This window comes from Neovison vison, chromosome 6 (genome assembly GCF_020171115.1).
Source record: "Neovison vison isolate M4711 chromosome 6, ASM_NN_V1, whole genome shotgun sequence".
Taxonomy (NCBI): Eukaryota; Metazoa; Chordata; class Mammalia; order Carnivora; family Mustelidae; genus Neogale; species Neogale vison.
The window spans coordinates 134,878,619-134,897,746 of NC_058096.1; the positions used below are offsets into that span (position 1 = coordinate 134,878,619).

Consider the following 19,128-nt stretch of genomic DNA (forward strand, 5'->3'; position numbering starts at 1 on the left):
AGTCCTGGAATCGAGTCCCTCATCGGGCTCTCTGCTCAGCGGGGAGCCTGCTTCCTCCTCTCTCTCTGCCTGCCTCTCTGCCTACTTGTGACCTCTCTCTGTCAAATAAAAAAAAAAAAAAAAACCACACATCAACCACCCAAAAATGCAAAAAAGCCATCCTCAACAAGTTGGAAAGAGGACCTCAAGGATAGCCCTCCACCCTCTCCCACACCCTAAGCAACAAAAGTCCTCCCACCAAAGCTAACCCAGATCTTCAAGTACCTGGTGGAGGTGCCTTCCCTCACATTGCAGATGCTGCCTATCAAGGCTTCAGTGCAGCTTCTGAAGGTGCAGATGCTCAAAGCCCAAAAGCCTTTCTTTGCAGCAGGTTCCATGGTCTTTCTGGCCTTCTGAGGAGTGAGGAGTGGGGGAAAGGGGAGGGAAGAGACAGGGATCCAGTTAAAAAGGAGGAGAAACAGCAAAACACAGGCACTGGTGAGCCCTCGCAATTTCCCAAGCATCCAGTGCTGCAAACTTGGCTGGGAGACCGACCACCCACCCACCCTTTCCAGGGACTGAAACAGGGATTGGGGAGTGCACGGGGTGACGCCAAGGGCACCCCGCAACCTCAGGGCCCAGACCGTGCTACCTCTAACAGGCGGCAGAGATGGCAGTGGCCCAAGAGAGGCCGAGGTGGGCGCGGGGAGTGGGCAGACTTGTGGACTGCAGCGTGGGGCTGGGGGGGGGGGTGCGGCAGAGTAGACGCTGGCTGCACCTGGACGGGGCGCCCAGAGGCAGCCAGAGGCTAGTGGCGGGGAGTGGGCCGGCTCCTTCTCTCTCCCCTCTCAGGCTGGCACCCTCCCTCCCTCCCTCCTCACCAGGGTAAATCTCCCTTTCCCTGGGAGGAATGGCCATGGCGGTGGCAGCGACGGAGGGCCACTGAGGAGCCGGTGCCAGAGCTGCTGCACCAGAGCCGCCAGCCCTGAGCAGGAGCGACCGCACCCGCTGCCGCCGCAGCCTCCCCCAGACCCAGGATCTCCATTTTAGCAGCAAGCGCCTCCCTAGGCCCTGGGTAGCCACGGAGACTTGTCGTCGCCAGCCCCCTCTAGCCCCCAGCCCTCCCTCCCCTTCCACCCTCTCAGCTCAGATAAGGTACCTGGTCAGGCTTTCCATATCGCCCAAGGACAAGGGTGGCCTGTACCCCCGCCCACGCCCCCCCCCCAAGCCCAAAGTGGCGCCACTGGAAGGAGATATGCCATCCAGGAATCCCTCCCAAACCTGCCCCCTCCCTTCTCGGCGCCAGTCCTCAGCCCTACCTCTGCCCTTCCTCAGTTGCTGGCCCTCGATGGAGCTCCCGCTGCCGAAGCTTGCACAGCCCCCGCCGCCGCTTCGCCACCGCCATCTGCATTGCTGCCATCTGCACCGCAGCCTCCGCTTGAGTCGCCAACACCGCTTGTGCAGCCTACAAATTCTGCGCCCACGCCGCTGTCTGCTCCACCGCTGCTACCACCGCCAACGCCGCCGCTGCCGCTGCTGGAGCCAAGGACGCCCAAGCGGTTGCAGCTTGTGCAGCCCAGCTGTCTGCGCCAATGCCGCTTCCACCGCCAACACCGCCTGCGCCGCCGCCACCGCCGCTTGTGCCGCCGCCGCGGAAGCCACCTCCACCTGCACCGCCGCCGCATGCGGTGCCAACCCCGCTGTCTGCACCACCACGGCTACCGCCGCCAACGCCGCTTGCGCTGCCGAACCCGTCGCCTCTTGAGCCCTTGAGGCCTAAGCCGTTGCCACTTGTGTAGCAGACGCTGTCTGTGCCCAGGCCGCTTCCGCCGCTGACACCGTCTGCGCCGCCGCCAACGCAGCTTATGCCGAGGAAGCCACAGCCCTTTGCACCGCCGCCGCTTGCAACATGGACCCGCTGTCTGCACCGCCGCTGCTACCGCGGCCGCCACCGGCTCTGCCGCCGCCGGCTCTGCCGCCGCCTTCTGCGCGGCCGCTGCTGTCTGCCCCAAGGCCGCCTGAACCGCAGACTTCGTCGTATGCGCCACCGCTGCTTCAGCCGCCGCCAATGCCGCAGCCACCAAAGCCACCGCCGTCTGCACCGCCACCGCTGTCTGCCCCAAGGCCGCCTGAACCGCCGACGCCATCGTCTGCGCCACCGCCGCTTCCGCCGCCGCCGCCGCCAATGCCACCGCCGTTGGCACCGCCTCCGCTAGCGCCGACGACGCCGCTGTCTGCACCGCCGCTGTTACCGCTGCCGCCGCCGACTCTGCCGCCACCGCCACCGATTCTCCGTCGCAGTCTGAGCCGCCACAGCCGCTTGAATCCCGACGCCGCTTGCGCAGCCCAGGCCGCTTGCGCCGCCGAGGCGGAAGCCGTTCCGGCCTCAGGCGTCCTGGCCAACTGTGCCGCCGCCTCTTCTCTGGCCAACGCCCTCTGGACCGCCTCAGACTCCGCTTACACCGCCCGCCGATGCCCTGGCTGCGCCGTTGCCGCTGCGCTGATGCCACTGGCGGCACAGACGGTGGCGGCGGCGGAAGTGGCAGCGTCAGAGGCGCAAGCGGCCCTGCGGTGGAAGCTGTGGCGCCACAGACAGTGGCGTGGAGGGCGCCAAGCGGCATAGGGGCAGATGCCTTCGGCTGCACAAGCGGTTTCGGCTCCAAAGGCGTCCGGGGCTCAAGCGGTGGCGGCAGCGGCATAAGCGGCGGCGTGGGCGGGAATAGCAGTGGCAACGGCTTCAGCGGCCGCACAAGCGGCGTCGGTGGCGGCGCAGACGATGTCAGCGGCGGAACCAGCGACCGCGCCGCAGACGGCGTCAACGGTGCAAGCGGCCTCGGCGCAGACCAGCGGCCGCTTCAGCGGCGGCGGTAGCAGCGGTGGTGCAGACAGCGGCTTGGGCGGGGCAAGCGGCGGTGCAGACGGTGGTGGCTTCCACGGAACAAGCGGCATCGGCGGCGGGGCAGGCAGTGTTGGCGGCGGAAGGGGCGGCGACACAGACGACGGCGTCGACGGTGCAAGCGGCATTGGCACAGACACCTGGGCTGCACAAGCGGCAACCGCTTGGGCGTCCATGGCTCCAGCCGCGGCACGGCGGCGTCGGCGGTAGCAGCGGTGGAGCAAACAGCGGCGTTGGCGCAGACTGCGTCCGCTGCACAAGCGGTGTTGGCGACTCAAGCGGCGGCTGCCGCGCAGATGGCAGCAACGCAGATGGCGGCGGCGGTGCGGCGGAGGGGCGGCGGGGGCTGCGCAAGCGGCGGCAGCGGGAGCTCCAGCGAGTGCCAGCAACTGAGGAAGGGCAGAGGTAGGGCTGAGGACTGGCGCCGAGAAGGGAGGGGGCAGGTTTGGGAGGACTTCGTGGACAGCATTTTCCTTCCAGTGGCGCCACTTTGGTCTTTGGGAGGGGGGCGGGCGGGGGTACAGCCCACCCTTGTCCTTGTGCTATAAGGAGAGCCCGACCAGGTACCTGCTCTGAGCTGGGAGGGTGGAAGGGAAGGGAGGACTGGCCGCGAGAGGGGGCTGGCCAGGACAAGTCTCCGTGGCTACCCAGGGCGGAGGGAGGCCCGCGCTGCTAAAATGGAGATCCTGGGGCTGGGGGAGGCTGTGGCAGCAGTGGGCGCCGTCGCTCCCGCTGGAGGCTGGCGGCTCTGAGTGCAGCAGCCCTGCCAGCTCCTCCTCAGCGGCCCTCAGCCGCTGCCACCGCCATGGCCATTCCTCCCAGGCAAAGGGAGATTTACCCAGGTAGGGAGGAAAGGAGGGAGCCTGCCTGGGAGGGGAGAGGGAAGGAGCTGCCCCATTCCCCGCCACAGGCCTCTGGCTGCCTCTACAGGCTCCCTCCAGATCCGGCCAGCGTCTCCCCTGCTGCACCCTCCCAGACCCACGCTGCAGTCAACAAGTCCCCCGCTCCCCATGCCCGCCATGGCCTCTCTCAGGCCGCTGCCATCTCCACTGCCTGTGAGAGGCAGCATGGTCTGGGCCCAGAGTTTGTGGGGTGCCCATGGGGGCGCCCCGTGCACTCCCTGGTCCCTGTTTCGGTCCCTGGAAAGGGTGGGTGGGTGGTCGGTCTCCCAGCCAAGTTTGCAGCACTTGATGCCTGGGAAATTGCGAGGGCTCACCAGTGCCTGTGTTTTGCTGTTTCTCCTCCTTTTTAACCAGATCCTGTCTCTTCCCTCCCCTTTCCTCCACTCCTCACTCCTCAGAAGGCCAGAAAGACCAGGAAACCTGCTGCAGAGACAGGCTTTTGGAGTTAGAGCATCTGCACCTTTAGAAGCTGTGCTGAAGCCTTGATAGGCAGCATCTGCGATGTGAGGGAAGGCACCTCCACCAGGTACTTGTAGATTTGGGTTAGCTTTGGTGGGAAGACTTTTGTTGCTTAAGGTGTGGGAGAGGGTGGAGGGCTATCCTTGAGGTCCTCTTTCCAACTTGTTGAGGATGGCTTTTTTGCATTTTCAGGTGGTTGATGTGTGGTTTTGGTTGTGTGTATTTCGTGTTGGGTGCAAAGCAGACACATCTCCAATGAAGACATATAAATGGCCATCAGACACATGAAAAAATGTTCATCATCATTAGCCCTCAGGGAGATTCCAATTAAAACCACATTGAGATATCACCTTACACCAGTTTGAATGGCCAAGTTTAGCAAGACAGGAAACAACATGTGTTGGAGGGGATGTGGAGAAAGGGGAACCCTCTTCCACTGTTGGTGGGAATGCAAGTTGGTGCAGCCTCTTTGGAGAACAGTGTGGAGATTCCTCAAGAAATTAAAAATAGAGCTTCCCTATGACCCTGCCATTACACTCCTGGGTATTTACCCCAAAGTACAGATGTAGTGAAAAGAAGGGCCATCTGTACCCCGGTGTTTATAGCAGCAATGGCCACGGTCGCCAAACTGTGGAAAGAACCAAGAAGCCCTTCAAGGGACGAATGGATAAGGAAGATATGGTCTATATACACTATGGAGTATTATGCCTCCATCAGAAAGGATGAATACCCAACTTTTGTAGCAACATGGAAGGGACTGGAAGAGATTATGCTGAGTGAAATAAGTCAAGGAGAGAGAGTCAATTATCATATGGTTTCACTTATTTGTGGAGCATAACAAATAGCATGCAGGACATGGGGAGATAGAGAGAAGGGAGTTGGGGGAAATTGGAAGGGGAGGTGAACCATGAGAGCCTATGAACTTTGAAAAACAATCTGAGGGGTTTGAAGGGGCGGGGGAGGGTGGGAGATTGGGGGAACCAGATAATGGGTTTTAGTGCATGGATTGCATGGAGCACTGGGTGTGGTGCAAAAATAATGAATATTGTTATGCTGAAAATAAATAAGAAATAAATTAAAAAAACAGTATTCCATTGTGTATACATGTATATATATACATATGTGTTTACGTATGCATATACTTGTGTATACATGTAGTTTTCCAGTTTGGGGCATTGTGAATAGAGCTAAGAACATCTGTGTAATAAATCTGCATAGTTTCATAGGGAAAAAAACAAAAAAAAGGTTGACTTTCAAATACGCAATTTAATTGAGTGTAACCTTCGGAAAGTAATTTATAACCCTATATATTTTATAGTAACTAGGTAGGTACATGCGAAAATATACACATTTTATCTCAATAAAATGCATTTTATAACGTTTATGTAGTAATATGTAACATGTAAAAATGCATAAATATTAAAGTATTAAGTAGAGCTGATGTTATTCCCAGTTTACAAATAAGAACACAATGATTGATTTGTCTGCAGTCTGACAGTGTTTAGGTGCAACGATTAAAAACCAAGCTAAATCTTTTGTCTTGATATTCATTTTACATCACATGTCTTTTATGCGTAGGCAGAAAGTACGACACAATTTGAATCCCCATTTTCCTATGTATTTAATAATCTTTCTTGATTTGAGTGTATTGGGGAGCTCAAGTCAAATGAAAGCCTACATTTGTGAAAATTTCACATTTCATTTGTGAAATGAAAAACAATATTTGTGTTAAGAAATCCAATAGAATTTTGTTGCATTCTTGATGCACACTCCATGGAGTAGCAGCTAAAAGAGAATCATTGTATAATTAGAAAATAACATCAAAATTAAACAGCAGTAAATAAGTAAATAGACATATGTTTTCCACTACACAGTTTAATAATTAAAATACAGTCAGATGAAGTGTGTGCAAGTATGTGTATATAGTGGGGACAACAAAGTGAAATGTAGTCTCAGGGGATCTGGCCTTGATGTTTAGGCTACCTTTCAAAACCCAGGGGGAGGATCTACTTTCTATAGTTACCACATTATATAATTTAAACTTTAATTTTCTCAAGAAATTGCACAGTACTCCAGCAAAAGGGAAATATAGCTATCTATACACTAGGAAAAAAACCCAAAATACAATCAATTAAAGCCATTTCCCAAGAACTCCAGATATAGGTTGAATGGATAAAGACATGGACAAAAACTATCATTCTAATGTATCTGTATGTTAAAGAACTGAAGAAAAACCATGTTTAAAGAATACACCGGGGTGCCTGGGTGGCTTAGTGGATTAAAGCCTCTGCCTTTGGCTCAGGTCATGATCCCAGGGTCCGGGGATCTAGCCCAGCACTGGGCTCTCTGCTCAGCAGGAAACCTGCTTCCTCCTCTTTCTCTTTCTGCCTGCCTCTCTGCCTACTTGTAATCTCTGTCTGTCAAATAAATAAATAAAATCTTAAAAAAAAAAGAATACACAGGAAGTGCAGGAATGGTGCCACACCAAATCAAGAATACACTAAAAATAAAATTAGAACAGAATGAAATGAAAGTTGCATTATAACTGAAATAAAATATTCTCCAGATGAGCTCAATGGTAGTAATAGATGAAATAATCAGGGAATATAAATAAGGATCAATTGAGATTATCCAGTCTGAAAAACCAAAAGACCTATAAATGTAGTATACGTGTTGAAGAACTAAAGTCACTTAACGTATGGTCTCAACTCCATGCAATAAAATAAAAGTCATTCACAAAATGAAACAGAAAATTCACAAATATGTGGAAAATAACTAACACACTCCTAAATGAGACATGAGTCAAAAAATAAATCACAGTAGAAGTTAGAAAATACCTTGAGATGAATGAAAGCCAAAAATCTGTCAATTGATTATCTCTTGAAAGTGAAAATATAAAATACGAAGTCCTAGGGGATACAGTTAATTTTTTTTGAGGGAAACTTAGGATTGTAAACATATATTTAAAAAGGAAAAAAGTGTTACTTTAATAACCTATCATCTTAAGAAATGACAAAATGAAAAACAAATTAGGGGCTTATAGGTGGCTCAGTTGGTTAGGTGACCAGTTCTTGGTTTTGGCTCAGGTCATGATCTCAGGGTTGTGGGCTTGAGCCCCGTGTTGGGCTCTGTGCTCAGCGAGGACTGCTTTTGTCCCTCTGCTCTTCGCTTCTCACTCACTCTTTCAGTCTCTCAAATAAAGAAATAAAAATAAAAACATTATAAAGGAAGAACGAGTTAAAAGGCAAGCAAAAGGAAAGAAATTTTGAAAGATGAGATCAGATATAAATGGAATAAGACACAACAGAGAAAATCAATATATTCAAAAGCTAATTCTTTTTTTAAAAAAAGATTTTATTTTATTATTTGTTTGACAAAGACAGATCACAAGTAGGCAGGAGGCAGTCAGAGAGAGAGGAAGGGAAGCAGGCTCCCTGCTGAGCAGAGAGCCTGATGAGGGCTTGATCCCAGGACCCTAAGATCATGACCTGAGCCAAAGGCAGAGGCTTTAACCCACTGAGCCAACAAGGTGCCCCAAAAGCTAATTCTTTAAAGAGATGAGCAATTGGCAAATTTTTGGCTATTCTTACCAAAAATAAGATAAAAATACCAAATTATGAAAAAATCTGAAATGAAAGAGAGGCATTCCTATTAGCCTTATAGAAATAAAAAGAATTAAATTGCAATACGAGGAACAATTGCATGCTAATAAATTAGAAAACTAAAGAAATGTGGCAGGTTCCTAGAAAGACTCAAATTCCTTAATCTTAACCCCAAAGTAGAAAATCTGAATAGAACTTAAACAAGTAAAATAATTGAACAGGTAATCCAAAAACTTTCCATAAAGAAAAATCTGGGACCATATGGCACACTGGTGAATTCTCTAAAAACATTTAAGGAAGATTCAAAAATCATTCAAAAAGTAGAAGTGAAGAGAACACTTCACATTCATTCTGTGAGAGTCAGTATTGGCCAGATTCCAAAACCGGGAAAGATAACACAAGAAAATGAAATTATAGACCAATATCTCTTAGAACTGTAGAATCTTCAATACTAATGCTAGTAAACTGAATACAGCAACATATAAAATGCTATGGGAAAAGAGGATTTATCTCAGGTATGCAAAGTTTGCTCAAAATGTGATATTTAGGGGCATCTGGGTGGCTCAGTCATTGGGCATCTACCTAAAACTCAAGTCATGATCCCAGGGTCTTGGGATCAAGCCCTGCATAAGGCTCCCAGCTTGACAGAGGGCCTGTTTCTCCCTCTCCAACTGCCCCTGCTTGTGTTCCCTCACTCGTTGTCTCTCTCTCTCTGTTAAATAAATAAATAAATAAAATGATATTTGATCAACATAATTAATATACCATATTCATATAATAAAGGGTAAACCACATGATTAACTCCATAGATATAGAATAAATAAGTGGTTAAATGTCAACACCATTTGGTGATAATAATCTGTCAACTGAATAAAAGAGAATTTTCTTAACATAATAAAAAGCTGTATATGAAAACCCACACTTACATTTTTAATGGTAAAGGGCTAGATGGTACCTCCCTAAGGTCAGGAATAAGAAAAAAAGCCTGCAATTGCCACTTTTATTCAACATTTTATTGGAAATTCTATCTTGGGTATTTAGGAAGAAAAAGAAATAATAGGAGTATGAATAAGAGTGGCAGAAGTGAAAATGTCTCTATTTTCAGAAGATATTATAGAAAAAAATTCTTTTATAGAATTCTTCTGTAGAAAAAAATTAATCCACAAAAATGCCATTAGACCTCAGTGTGTCCAGCATAGTTGCACGATACAGGATCAGTATTCAAGACAAGTTGTAGTTTTATTCACCAAAAATGAGCAGCGCAAGAATGAGAATAAGAGATTAAGAGCAATCCCAGTCACAAAAAACATCAAACCTGAAATGATTTATTAATAAATCTGACATAATCACAACTCATACATTCTCAGGCAAACTCATACTTAGAAGACCCATGATTGAATGTGAGGAGGGACAAGATGGCAGGGGAATAGGAAGAGGCACCTTTTCAGCTGGTACCCCAAAGTGAGCTGATTACCTACCAAAAAACTCCGATCACCCATGAAATCAGCCTGAGATCAGAATTATACATGTATGGATCTCTACAGGGGCAGAAGACGCCATTGGGCAGGTAAAGCGGAATGGGAACAGCGGACTGATATTGGAAGATAAACAAAAGGGGGAGGGAGCCACCAGTGGCGACCGGTGGGAAAGTAATAACCCAATATGAGCGAGAGTGCCCTGCATCCGGGGAACAGCATTAACTTGGAGACTGGTTGAAAGCACTCCAAAAGAGCAAAGGATCGTGGGGGGAAATTGTGGGAATTGGGGAGGCTAGGGACAGGGGCTTAAGTCCCTGGTCCCAGACAGCCTCCCTGGCGTGGAGGCAGAGAGAGTGCGGTGGAGAAAGTGCTCTTGGTCCCTAAGCCACCAGCGCGCCCGAGAATACGTGGGTTCTAGTTTCTGTGAGGGGATGGGCACTTTGCCAGTCTGCAGAACGCGCGCTAGCTACCACAAAGCTTGAGATATGCGCGCACGTCCCTCAAGCTCCCCTGAGTTACAAAGGCTTGGCCGGCGCTCTTTGACCTGCGCCATTGTTTCAAAGCCTAAGCTGCGCGCCTGAACTCTTAATTCTTCCCCTGACAGAGGCGCGCAAAAGCCCAGCCTGGGGCTTACGGACCAGTGTCCCGTTCTCAGTGCCCCAGACGCGCGCCCGACCCCAGCCGCCTCTGAAAAGAGGTGCGCGCAAGCCGGGCACTCCCAGCCCAGGCCAGCGGCAAAATCTCAGTGTGCGATCGCTGCTTGGAACCTCTCTGGTGGTCGGGAGCTCCCAGACAGCCGCCGCTGCCTTGGCTTTGGGTACGAGCAAAAGATCCTGCGCCCCCAGGGTCTGCAACTTGGACCCTGCGCTGCCAGCGGCCAAGGGGGAATTTATTCAGCTTCTGCACCCAGACTGAGACTTCTCTCTGAGAGGGAGATCAGGGTACGGATTGATTTCTTCTAATACTACAAAAACCATCAAAGGCGGTCAAGGTGAGAGGAAAAAAAGTGAACAAGCATAAAAACCGCCAGAGAACAAAAGCCTGAAAAAAAACCAGTTTCCCCAGAGCCCACCCCCTTGAGGGGGGTGGGAGGACTCAACTCAGGAAACATCATTGACTGACAACCCACGTGGCAGGCCCCCCCCCAGAAAACAAACCAAGAAAGAAAAAAAAAAAGGACTACAAGAGAACCACCACTACTTCTTAGGAAAACTTGTATTGTTCACTCGTTTCCACTATTCCAGTTCATACTTTTTTTTTTACACATAGGTAATATTTTTAACCTATTTACCATCACAGCGAGCTGTACAGTACATCAAATTCCATAATACCTTTCTAACCTGAACTTTTTGACACATACACCTATGTTTTCTTTTGCATTTTTATTTTTTGAATTCCATTTTTAAAATTTTAGTTTAGTTTAGTCTAGTATATTCCTTTTTATTTTTATCCTCTAATATTCATATAGAGTTAAACTTCAAAGTAATCCCCTTTCCCCAATCAATACTACCTCTATAGGTAAACCAATTTTTAATCCCCTTTATCTTAGGAAAGTTGAGTTCTTTAACAAAGATATCAAGATACATCCAGAAAGAATAAAATAACCTTCCTCGCACACACTGAGAATTTATAAGAACTCTCCCATCTTCTTCCACCAGTGTTTCTGTGTTTTTTGTGTCTGTTCTGATAGCATATGAATTTTACACTTGTAGTTCTTTTTGACGAGGTTCTTTCTTTATTTGCATATATATATATATATTTTTTTCTCTTGCCATATACTTGTATCAGTCTTTTTATCTCTTTTTGTCTACTTCATAAATCTTACCTTGGGGGGGGACAAGATGGTGGGGTACTAGGAAGAGGCATCTTTTCAGCTGGTACCCCAAAGTGAGCTGATTACCTATCAAAGAACTCCGATCACCCATGAAATCAGCCGGAGATCAGAAGTATACACGTCTGGATCTCTACAGGGGCAGAAGACGCCAGTGAGCAGGTAAAGCGGCATGGGAATGGCGGACTGATATCAGAAGATAAACAAAAGGGGGAGGGAGCCACCAGAGGTGACCGGTGGGAAAGTAATACCCCAATACGAGCGAGAGTGCCCTGCGTCTGGGGACCAGCATTAACTTGGAGACGGGTTGAAAGCACTCCAAAAGAGCAAAGGATTGTGGGGGGAAATTGTGGGAATCGGGGCAGCTAGGGACAGGGGCTTAAATCCCCAGTCCCAGACGGCCTCCCTGGCGCGGAAGCAGAGAGAGTGCGGTGGAGTAACCAGCTCCTGGTCCCTAAGCCGCCAGCGCGCCCCAGAGGGCGTGGGTTCCGGCTCCTGTGAGGGGATGGGAGCTGCGCCAGTCAGCAGAACGCGCGCTAGCCCTACCACAAAGCTAGAGATGCACGCACATGTCCATCGAGCTCTCCTGGGTTACTAAGGCCCGGGGGCGCTTCTTGACCTGCGCCATTGTTTCAAAGTCTAAGCCGCGTGCGCGCGAAACTCTTCCCCGGACAAAGGCGCGCAAAAGCCCAGCCTGCGGCTTATGGACTAGTGCCCCGTTCTCAGTGCCCCAGACGCGCGCCCGACCCAAAGCCACCTCTGAAAAGAGGTGCGCGCAAGCGGGGCACTCCCAGCCCGGGCCGGCGGCAAAATCTCAGTGTGCGATCGCTGCTTGGAACCTCTCTGGCGGTCAGGAGCTCCCAGACAGCCGCCACTGCCTTGGCTTTGGGGACGAGCATAAGATCCTGCGCCCCCAGGGTCTGCAACTTGGAACCTGCACTTCCAGCATCCAAGGGGGAATTTATTCAGCTTTAGCTTCTGCACCCAGACTGAGGCTTCTCTCTGAGACGGAGATCAGGAAGTGTTCCAGGGTGCACCTTGACTGCACCAGAGTTGATACATCCAGCTACATCTGTTCAGTCTTCTCCCACCAAAATGACTAGGAGGAGGAATGCCCAACAGAAGAAAAATACAGAGGATGGACCTTCTGCAACAGAGCTAATGGCTATCAACATAGACAATATGTCGGAAAGAAAATTCAGGCTAACAATTATCCAGGCAATAGCTAGGTTGGAGAAAGCCATGGATGACCAAACAGAATTGATGAGGGCTGAACTGAAAGCGACCAGACAGGATGTTCACAATGTTAGGGCGGAGCTTAAAGCTACCAGGGAGGAGGTCCACAATGCTCTCAATGAGTTCCAATCCAATCTAAACTCTCTCAAAGCTAGGGTAACTGAGACAGAAGATAGAATTAGTGATCTGGAAGACAAATAGAGAGAAAGGATCAGGAGGAAGCCTGGAACAAACAGCTTAGATCCCATGAAAGCAGAATCAGGTAAATAAATGATGCCATGAAGCGTTCCAACGTCAGAATTATTGGAATCCCTGAAGGGGAGGAGAAAGAAAAAAGTCTAGAAGATATAGTGGAACAAGTCCTTCATGAAAATTTTCTGAATCTTGCGAATGAAACCAGCGTTCATGTACTAGAGGCTGAATGGTCTCCACCCAAAATTATACATTCCAAAAAACCATCACGACACCTGATAGTGAAATTGGGGAATTATAATTTTAGGTAAAATCTCTAGAAAGCTGCCAGGGCAAAGAGTCTCCTTACTTACAGAGGGAAGCCCATCAGAATAACCTCAGACCTGTCCACAGAGACCTGGCAAGCCAGAAGAGGCTGGCAAGATATATTCAGGGCACTAAATTAGAAGAACATGCAGCCAAGAATACTTTATCCAGCAAGACTGACATTCAAAATGGATGGAGAGATAAAGAATTTCCAAGACCGGCAAGGCTTAAAAGACTATGCAACCACCAAGCCGATACTGCAGGAAATATTAAGGGGGGGTTCTATAAAAGAGGAAAAATCCCAAGAATAGCATTGAACAGAAATGTAGAGACAGTCTACAGAAAGAAAGACTTCAAAGGTAACTCGATGTCAATAAAAACGTATCTATCAATAATCACTCTCAATGTGAATGGCCTAAATGCACCCATAAAACGGCACAGGGTTGCAGATTGGATAAAACGACAGGACCCATCCATATGCTGTCTACAAGAGACCCATTTTGAACCTAAAGATACACGCAGACTGAAAGTGAAGGGATGGAGAAGCATCTTTCATGCCAATGGGACTCAAAAGAAGGCTGGGGTAGCGATTCTCATATCAGATAAAGTAGACTTCAAACTAAAGACTGTAGTCAGAGATACAGAAGGACACTACATAATCCTTAAAGGGACTATCCACCAAGATGATCTAACAATTGTAAATATCTATGCTCCCAATATGGGAGCAGCCAATTACTTAAGAAAACTGTTAATCAAGATAAAGAGTCATATTGATATGAATACACTAATCGTAGGAGATCTTAACATGCCTCTTTCAGAGTTAGACAGATCATCGAAGCAGAAAATCAATAAAGAAACAAGAGCATTGAATGACGCATTGGACCAGATGGAACTCATAGATATATACAGAACATTCCACCCTAAAACAACAGAATACTCATTCTTCTCAAGTGCACACGGAACCTTCTCCAGAATAGAACACATACTGGGTCACAAATCAGGACTCAACCGATACCAAAAGACTGAGATTATTCCCTGCATATTCTCAGATCACAATGCTTTGAAACTGGAGCTCAATTACAAGGAAAAGTTCCGAAGGAACTCAAACACCTGGAAGCTAAAGACCACCTTGCTTAAGAATGCTTGGATCAACCAGGAGATCAAAGAAGAACTGAAACAATTCATGGAAACCAATGAGAATGAAGACACGTCGGTCCAAAACTTACGGGATATGCCAAAGGCGGTCCTAAGGTGAAAATACATAGCCATCCAAGCCTCGCTCAAAAAAATTGAAAAATCCAGAATACACCAGCTGTCTCTACAACTTAAAGAAATGGAGGATCAACAACAAATCAAACCAGCTCCACACATAAGAAGGGAAATCATCAAGATTAGAGCTGAGATTAATGAGGTAGAAACCAGAGATACAGTAGATCGTATCAATGAAACTAGAAGCTGGTTTTTTGAAAGAATCAATAAGATTGATAAGCCACTGGCTACACTAATCCAAAAGAAAAGAGAGAAAGCCCAAATTCATAAAATTATGAATGAAAAGGGAGAGATCACAATGAACATCAAGGAAGTAGAAACAATCATCAGAAGTTATTACGAACAGTTATATGCCAACAAGCTTAGCAACTAGATGAAATGGATGCATTCCTGGAAAAATATAAACTACCAAAATTGAACCAGGATGAAATCAACAACCTAAATAGACTGATATCTAATAACAAGATTGAAGCAGTGATCTAAAACCTCCCAAAAAACAAGAGCCCAGGACCTGACAGATTCCCTGGGGAATTCTACCAAACCTTCCAAGAAGAAATAACACCTATTCTCCTGAAGATGTTTCAGAAAATTGAAGCAGAAGGAAAACTTCCAGACTCTTTCTATGAAGCCAGCATTACCCTGATCCCCAAACCAGGCAAGGACCCTACCAAAAAGGAGAATTTCAGACCAATATCACTGATGAATATGGATGCTAAGATTCTCAACAAGATCCTAGCCAACAGGATCCAACAGCATATTAAAAAGAATATCCACCATGATCAGGTGGGATTCATCCCTGGGCTACAAGGATGGTTCAACATTTGCAAATCAATCAATGTGATACAACAAATTAATATGAGAAGAGAGAAGAACCACATGGTCCTCTCAATTGATGCAGAAAAAGCATTTGACAAAATCCAGCATCCGTTCCTGATTAAAACGCTTCAAAGTATAGGGATAGAGGGAACATTCCTGAACCTCATCAAATCTATCTATGAAAGACCCACAGCAAATATCATCCTCAATGGGAAAAAGCTTGCAGCCTTCCCATTGAGATCAGGAACAAGACAAGGATGCCCACTTTCACCACTCTTGTTCAACATAGTATTAGAAGTCCTAGCAACAGCAATCAGACAACAGAGAGAAATAAAAGGTATCCAAATTGGTAATGAAGAAGTCAAACTCTCTCTCTTCTCAGATGACATGATTCTTTATATGGAAAACCCAAAGACTCCACCCCCAAACTATTAGAACTCATACAGCAATTCAGCAACGTGGCAGGATACAAAGTCAATGTGCAGAAATCAGTGGTTTTCTTATACACTAACAATGAAAATACAGAAAGGGAAATTAGAGAATCGATTCCATTTACTATAGCACCAAGAACCATAAGATACCTGGGAATAAACCTAACCAAAGACGTAAAGGATCTGTACTTAGGAACTACAGAACACTCATGAAAGAAATTGAAGAAGACACAAATAGATGGAAGACCATTCCATGCTCTTGGATTGGAAGAATAAACATTTTTAAAATGTCTATACTGCCTAGAGCAATCTATACTTTTAAGGCCATTCTGATCAAAATTCCACCGGCATTCTTCAAAGAGCTGGAGCAAATAATCCTAAAATTTGTATGGAGTCAGAAGAGACCCTGAATCGCTAAGGAAATGTTGAAAAACAAAAATAAAGCTGGCAGCATCACGTTACCTGATTTCAAGCTTTATTACAAAGCTGTGATCACCAGGACAGCATGGTACTGGCATAAAAACAGACACACAGACCAGTGGAACAGAGTAGAGAGCCCTGATATGGACCCTCAACTCTATGGTCAATTAATTTTTGACAAAATAAGAAGAAATATACAGTGGAAAAAAGACAGTCTCTTCAATAAATGGTGCTGGGAAAACTGGACAGCTATATGTAGAAGAATGAAACTCGACTATTCTCTTACACCGTACACAAAGATCAACTCAAAATGGATAAAAGACCTCAACGTGAGACAGGAATCCATCAGAATCCTACAGGAGAACATAGACAGTCATCTCTTTGATATTAGCCACAGCAACTTCTTTCAAGATATGTCTCCAAAGGCAAAGGAAACAAAATCGAAAATAAACTTCTGGGACTTCATCAAAATCAAAAGCTTTTGCACAGAAAAGGAAACAGTCAAGAAAACAAAGAGGCAACCCACGGAATGGGAGAAGATATTTGCAAATGACAGTACAGACAAAAGGTTGATATCCAGGATCTATAATGAACTTCTCAAACTCAACCCACACGAAACAGGCAAACACATCAAAAATGGGCAGAAGATATGAACAGACACTTCTCCAATCAAGACATACAAATGGCTATCAGACACATGAAAAAATGTTCATCATTATTAGCCCTCAGGGAGATTCAAATTAAAACCACATTGACATATCACCTTACACCAGTTAGAATGGCCAAAATTAACAAAACAGGAAACCACATGTGTTGGAGAGGATGTGGAGAAAGGGGAACCCTCTTCCACTGTTGGTGGGAATGCAAGTTGGTGCAGCCTCTTTGGAGAACAGTGTGGAGATTCCTCAATAAATTAAAAATAGAGCTTCCCCATGACCCTGCAATTGCACTCCTGGGTATTTACCCCAAAGACACAGATGTCGTGAAAAGAAGGGCCATCTGTACCCCAATGTTTATAGCAGCAATGGCCATGGTCGCCAAACTATGGAAAAAACCAAGATGCCCTTCAACAGATGAATGGATAAGGAAGATGTGGTCCATATACACTATGGAGTATTATGCCTCCATCAGAAAGGATGAATACCCAACTTTTGTAGCAACATGGACGGGACTGGAAGAGATGATGCTGAGTGAAATAAGTCAAGCAGAGAGAGTCAATTATCATATGGTTTCACTTATTTGTGGAGCATAAGAAATAGCATGGAGGACAAGGGGCCTTAGAGAGGAGTAGGGAATTTGGGTAAATTGGAAGGGGAGGTGAACCATGAGAGACTATGGACTCTCAAAAACAATCTGAGGGGTTTGACGTGGCAGGGGGGTGGGAAGTTGGGGTACTAGGTAGTGGGTATTATAGAGGGCATGGCTTGAATCGAGCACTGGGTGTGGTTAAAAAATAATGAATACTGGCGGGAGTCAAGATGGCGGAGAAGTAGCAGGCTGAGACTACTTCATCTAGCAGGATATTAGCTAGAGGGCTTATCTAAAGATTTCAAACACCTGCAAATGCATCGGCAGATCGAAGAGAAGAAGAACAGCAATTCTAGAAACAGAAAAACGACCACTTTCTGAAAGGTAGGACTGGCGGAGAAGTGAATCCAAAGCGACGGGAAGATAGACCCCGGGGGTAGGGGCCGGCTCCTGGCAAGCGTCGGAGCAACGGAGCACAAAAGACTTTTAAAAGTCTGTTCCGCTGAGGGACATCGCTCCGGAGGCTAAACCGGGGCGAAGCCCACGCGGGGTCGGCGTGACCTCAGGTCCCGCAGGGTCACAGAAGGATCGGGGGTGTCTGAGTGTCACAGAGCTTGTGGATATTGGAACGGGAAAGCTGGCTACAGAGACAGAGCCGACAGTGAGCTCACAGCTCGGTGTTGCCTTGAACCGGTTGCAGGATCAGTGAGCTCAGAGCGCGGCCTGAGGTTAAGCAGACCAGAGTTACTAGGAGCTGTTCGCTGAGGGCGCACTGGGGAGCAGGGCCCCAGGCTCTCGGCTCCTCCTCGCCAGAGACCAGGAGGCCGCCATTTGTATTCCCATCCTCCAGAACTCTACGGAAAGCGCTCAGGGAACAAAAGCTCCTGAAAGCAAAGCCGAGTGGATCACTCAGCCCGGCCCCTGGTAAGGGCGGTGCAATTCCGCCTGGGGCAAAGACACTTGAGAATCACTACAACAGGCCCCTCCCCCAGAAGATCAACAAGAAATCCAGGCAAGACCAAGTTCACCTACCAAGGAGTGCAGTTTCAATACCAAGGAGAGAGCAGCAGAATTCCAGAGGAGGAGAAAACAAACCACGGAACTCATGGCTTTCTCTCTATGATTTTTTTAGTCTTGCAGTTAATTTAATTTTTTTCTTTTTCATTTTTTTTCTCTTCTTCTGCTAAAATTTTTTTGAACTTTTACCCTTTTCTTTTTTAACGTTTTTTAACTAGTTTATCTAATATATATATATATTTTTTTTCTTTTTTATACTTTTCTTTATTCGTTTTCTTTTTTTAAAAAAATAATGAATAGTGTTTTTCTGAAAATAAATAAATTGGAAAAAAAAGACCTAAAGAAAAAAAAAAAGAAGACCCATGATCACAAAACTCAGGCACTGAGAATGCAGCCCCGTAAGGGGGACACGTGGGGTCCAGAGCCCATCACTGCTTGTGGGGCTCCCAGGCTCCACCTCGCCGGACCCCCGGGTCACTAGCAGTCCCGCGTGACCACAGCGAGCACACCCACCCGGGTGGGCACACTGACAGCTTGGCACATGCCACAGCACACCACACTGTGACATGCCATGCCACTGCTCGCCTCAGTGCAGCTCCCGGCCCTGCCCCTCATCGGTCACTTGGAGAAGGTGGTGCAGGTTGGAGGGAGACCGGCAGCTGCAGTGGTGCAAGTGGAGGTGGCCTGGGAGATTGACGCCCAGGGGCTGAGGTCCAGCTGAGGTCTGGCCACGGAAAGGCTCAGGGAAGGGAGGGGGACTGCTTTTCTCCTCCCAGCAGCGCCACTTCCCACTTGGGGTGGGGCTGGGTGGTGGGGGTACAGCATATTACTGACCAGCTACCTGCTCAGAGCTGAAGGGGTGGAAGGGGAGGGAGGGCTGGGGACTTGCTGTGGGCCAGCGACTGCTAGGCTCCATGGCCACCCTGGGTGTGGGGAGGCGCGTGCTCCTAAAATGGAGATCCTGGGACAGGGAGAGGCAGTGGCGGGGAAATACACACAAAATACACACAACCAAAAGCACACATCAACCACCCCCAAATGCAAAA

At 47.7% G+C, this 19,128-nt stretch overlaps 1 long non-coding RNA gene across 1 annotated transcript; it reads left to right on the top strand.

Moving 5' to 3' along the window:
* Positions 1-3,219: 3,219 nt before the first annotated feature.
* Positions 3,220-4,456, top strand: LOC122908962. The gene is made up of 3 exons (XR_006385054.1): positions 3,220-3,280; positions 4,176-4,303; positions 4,429-4,456. It is a non-coding gene; the product is annotated as an uncharacterized LOC122908962 (long non-coding RNA).
* The last annotated feature ends 14,672 nt before the right edge of the window (positions 4,457-19,128 follow it).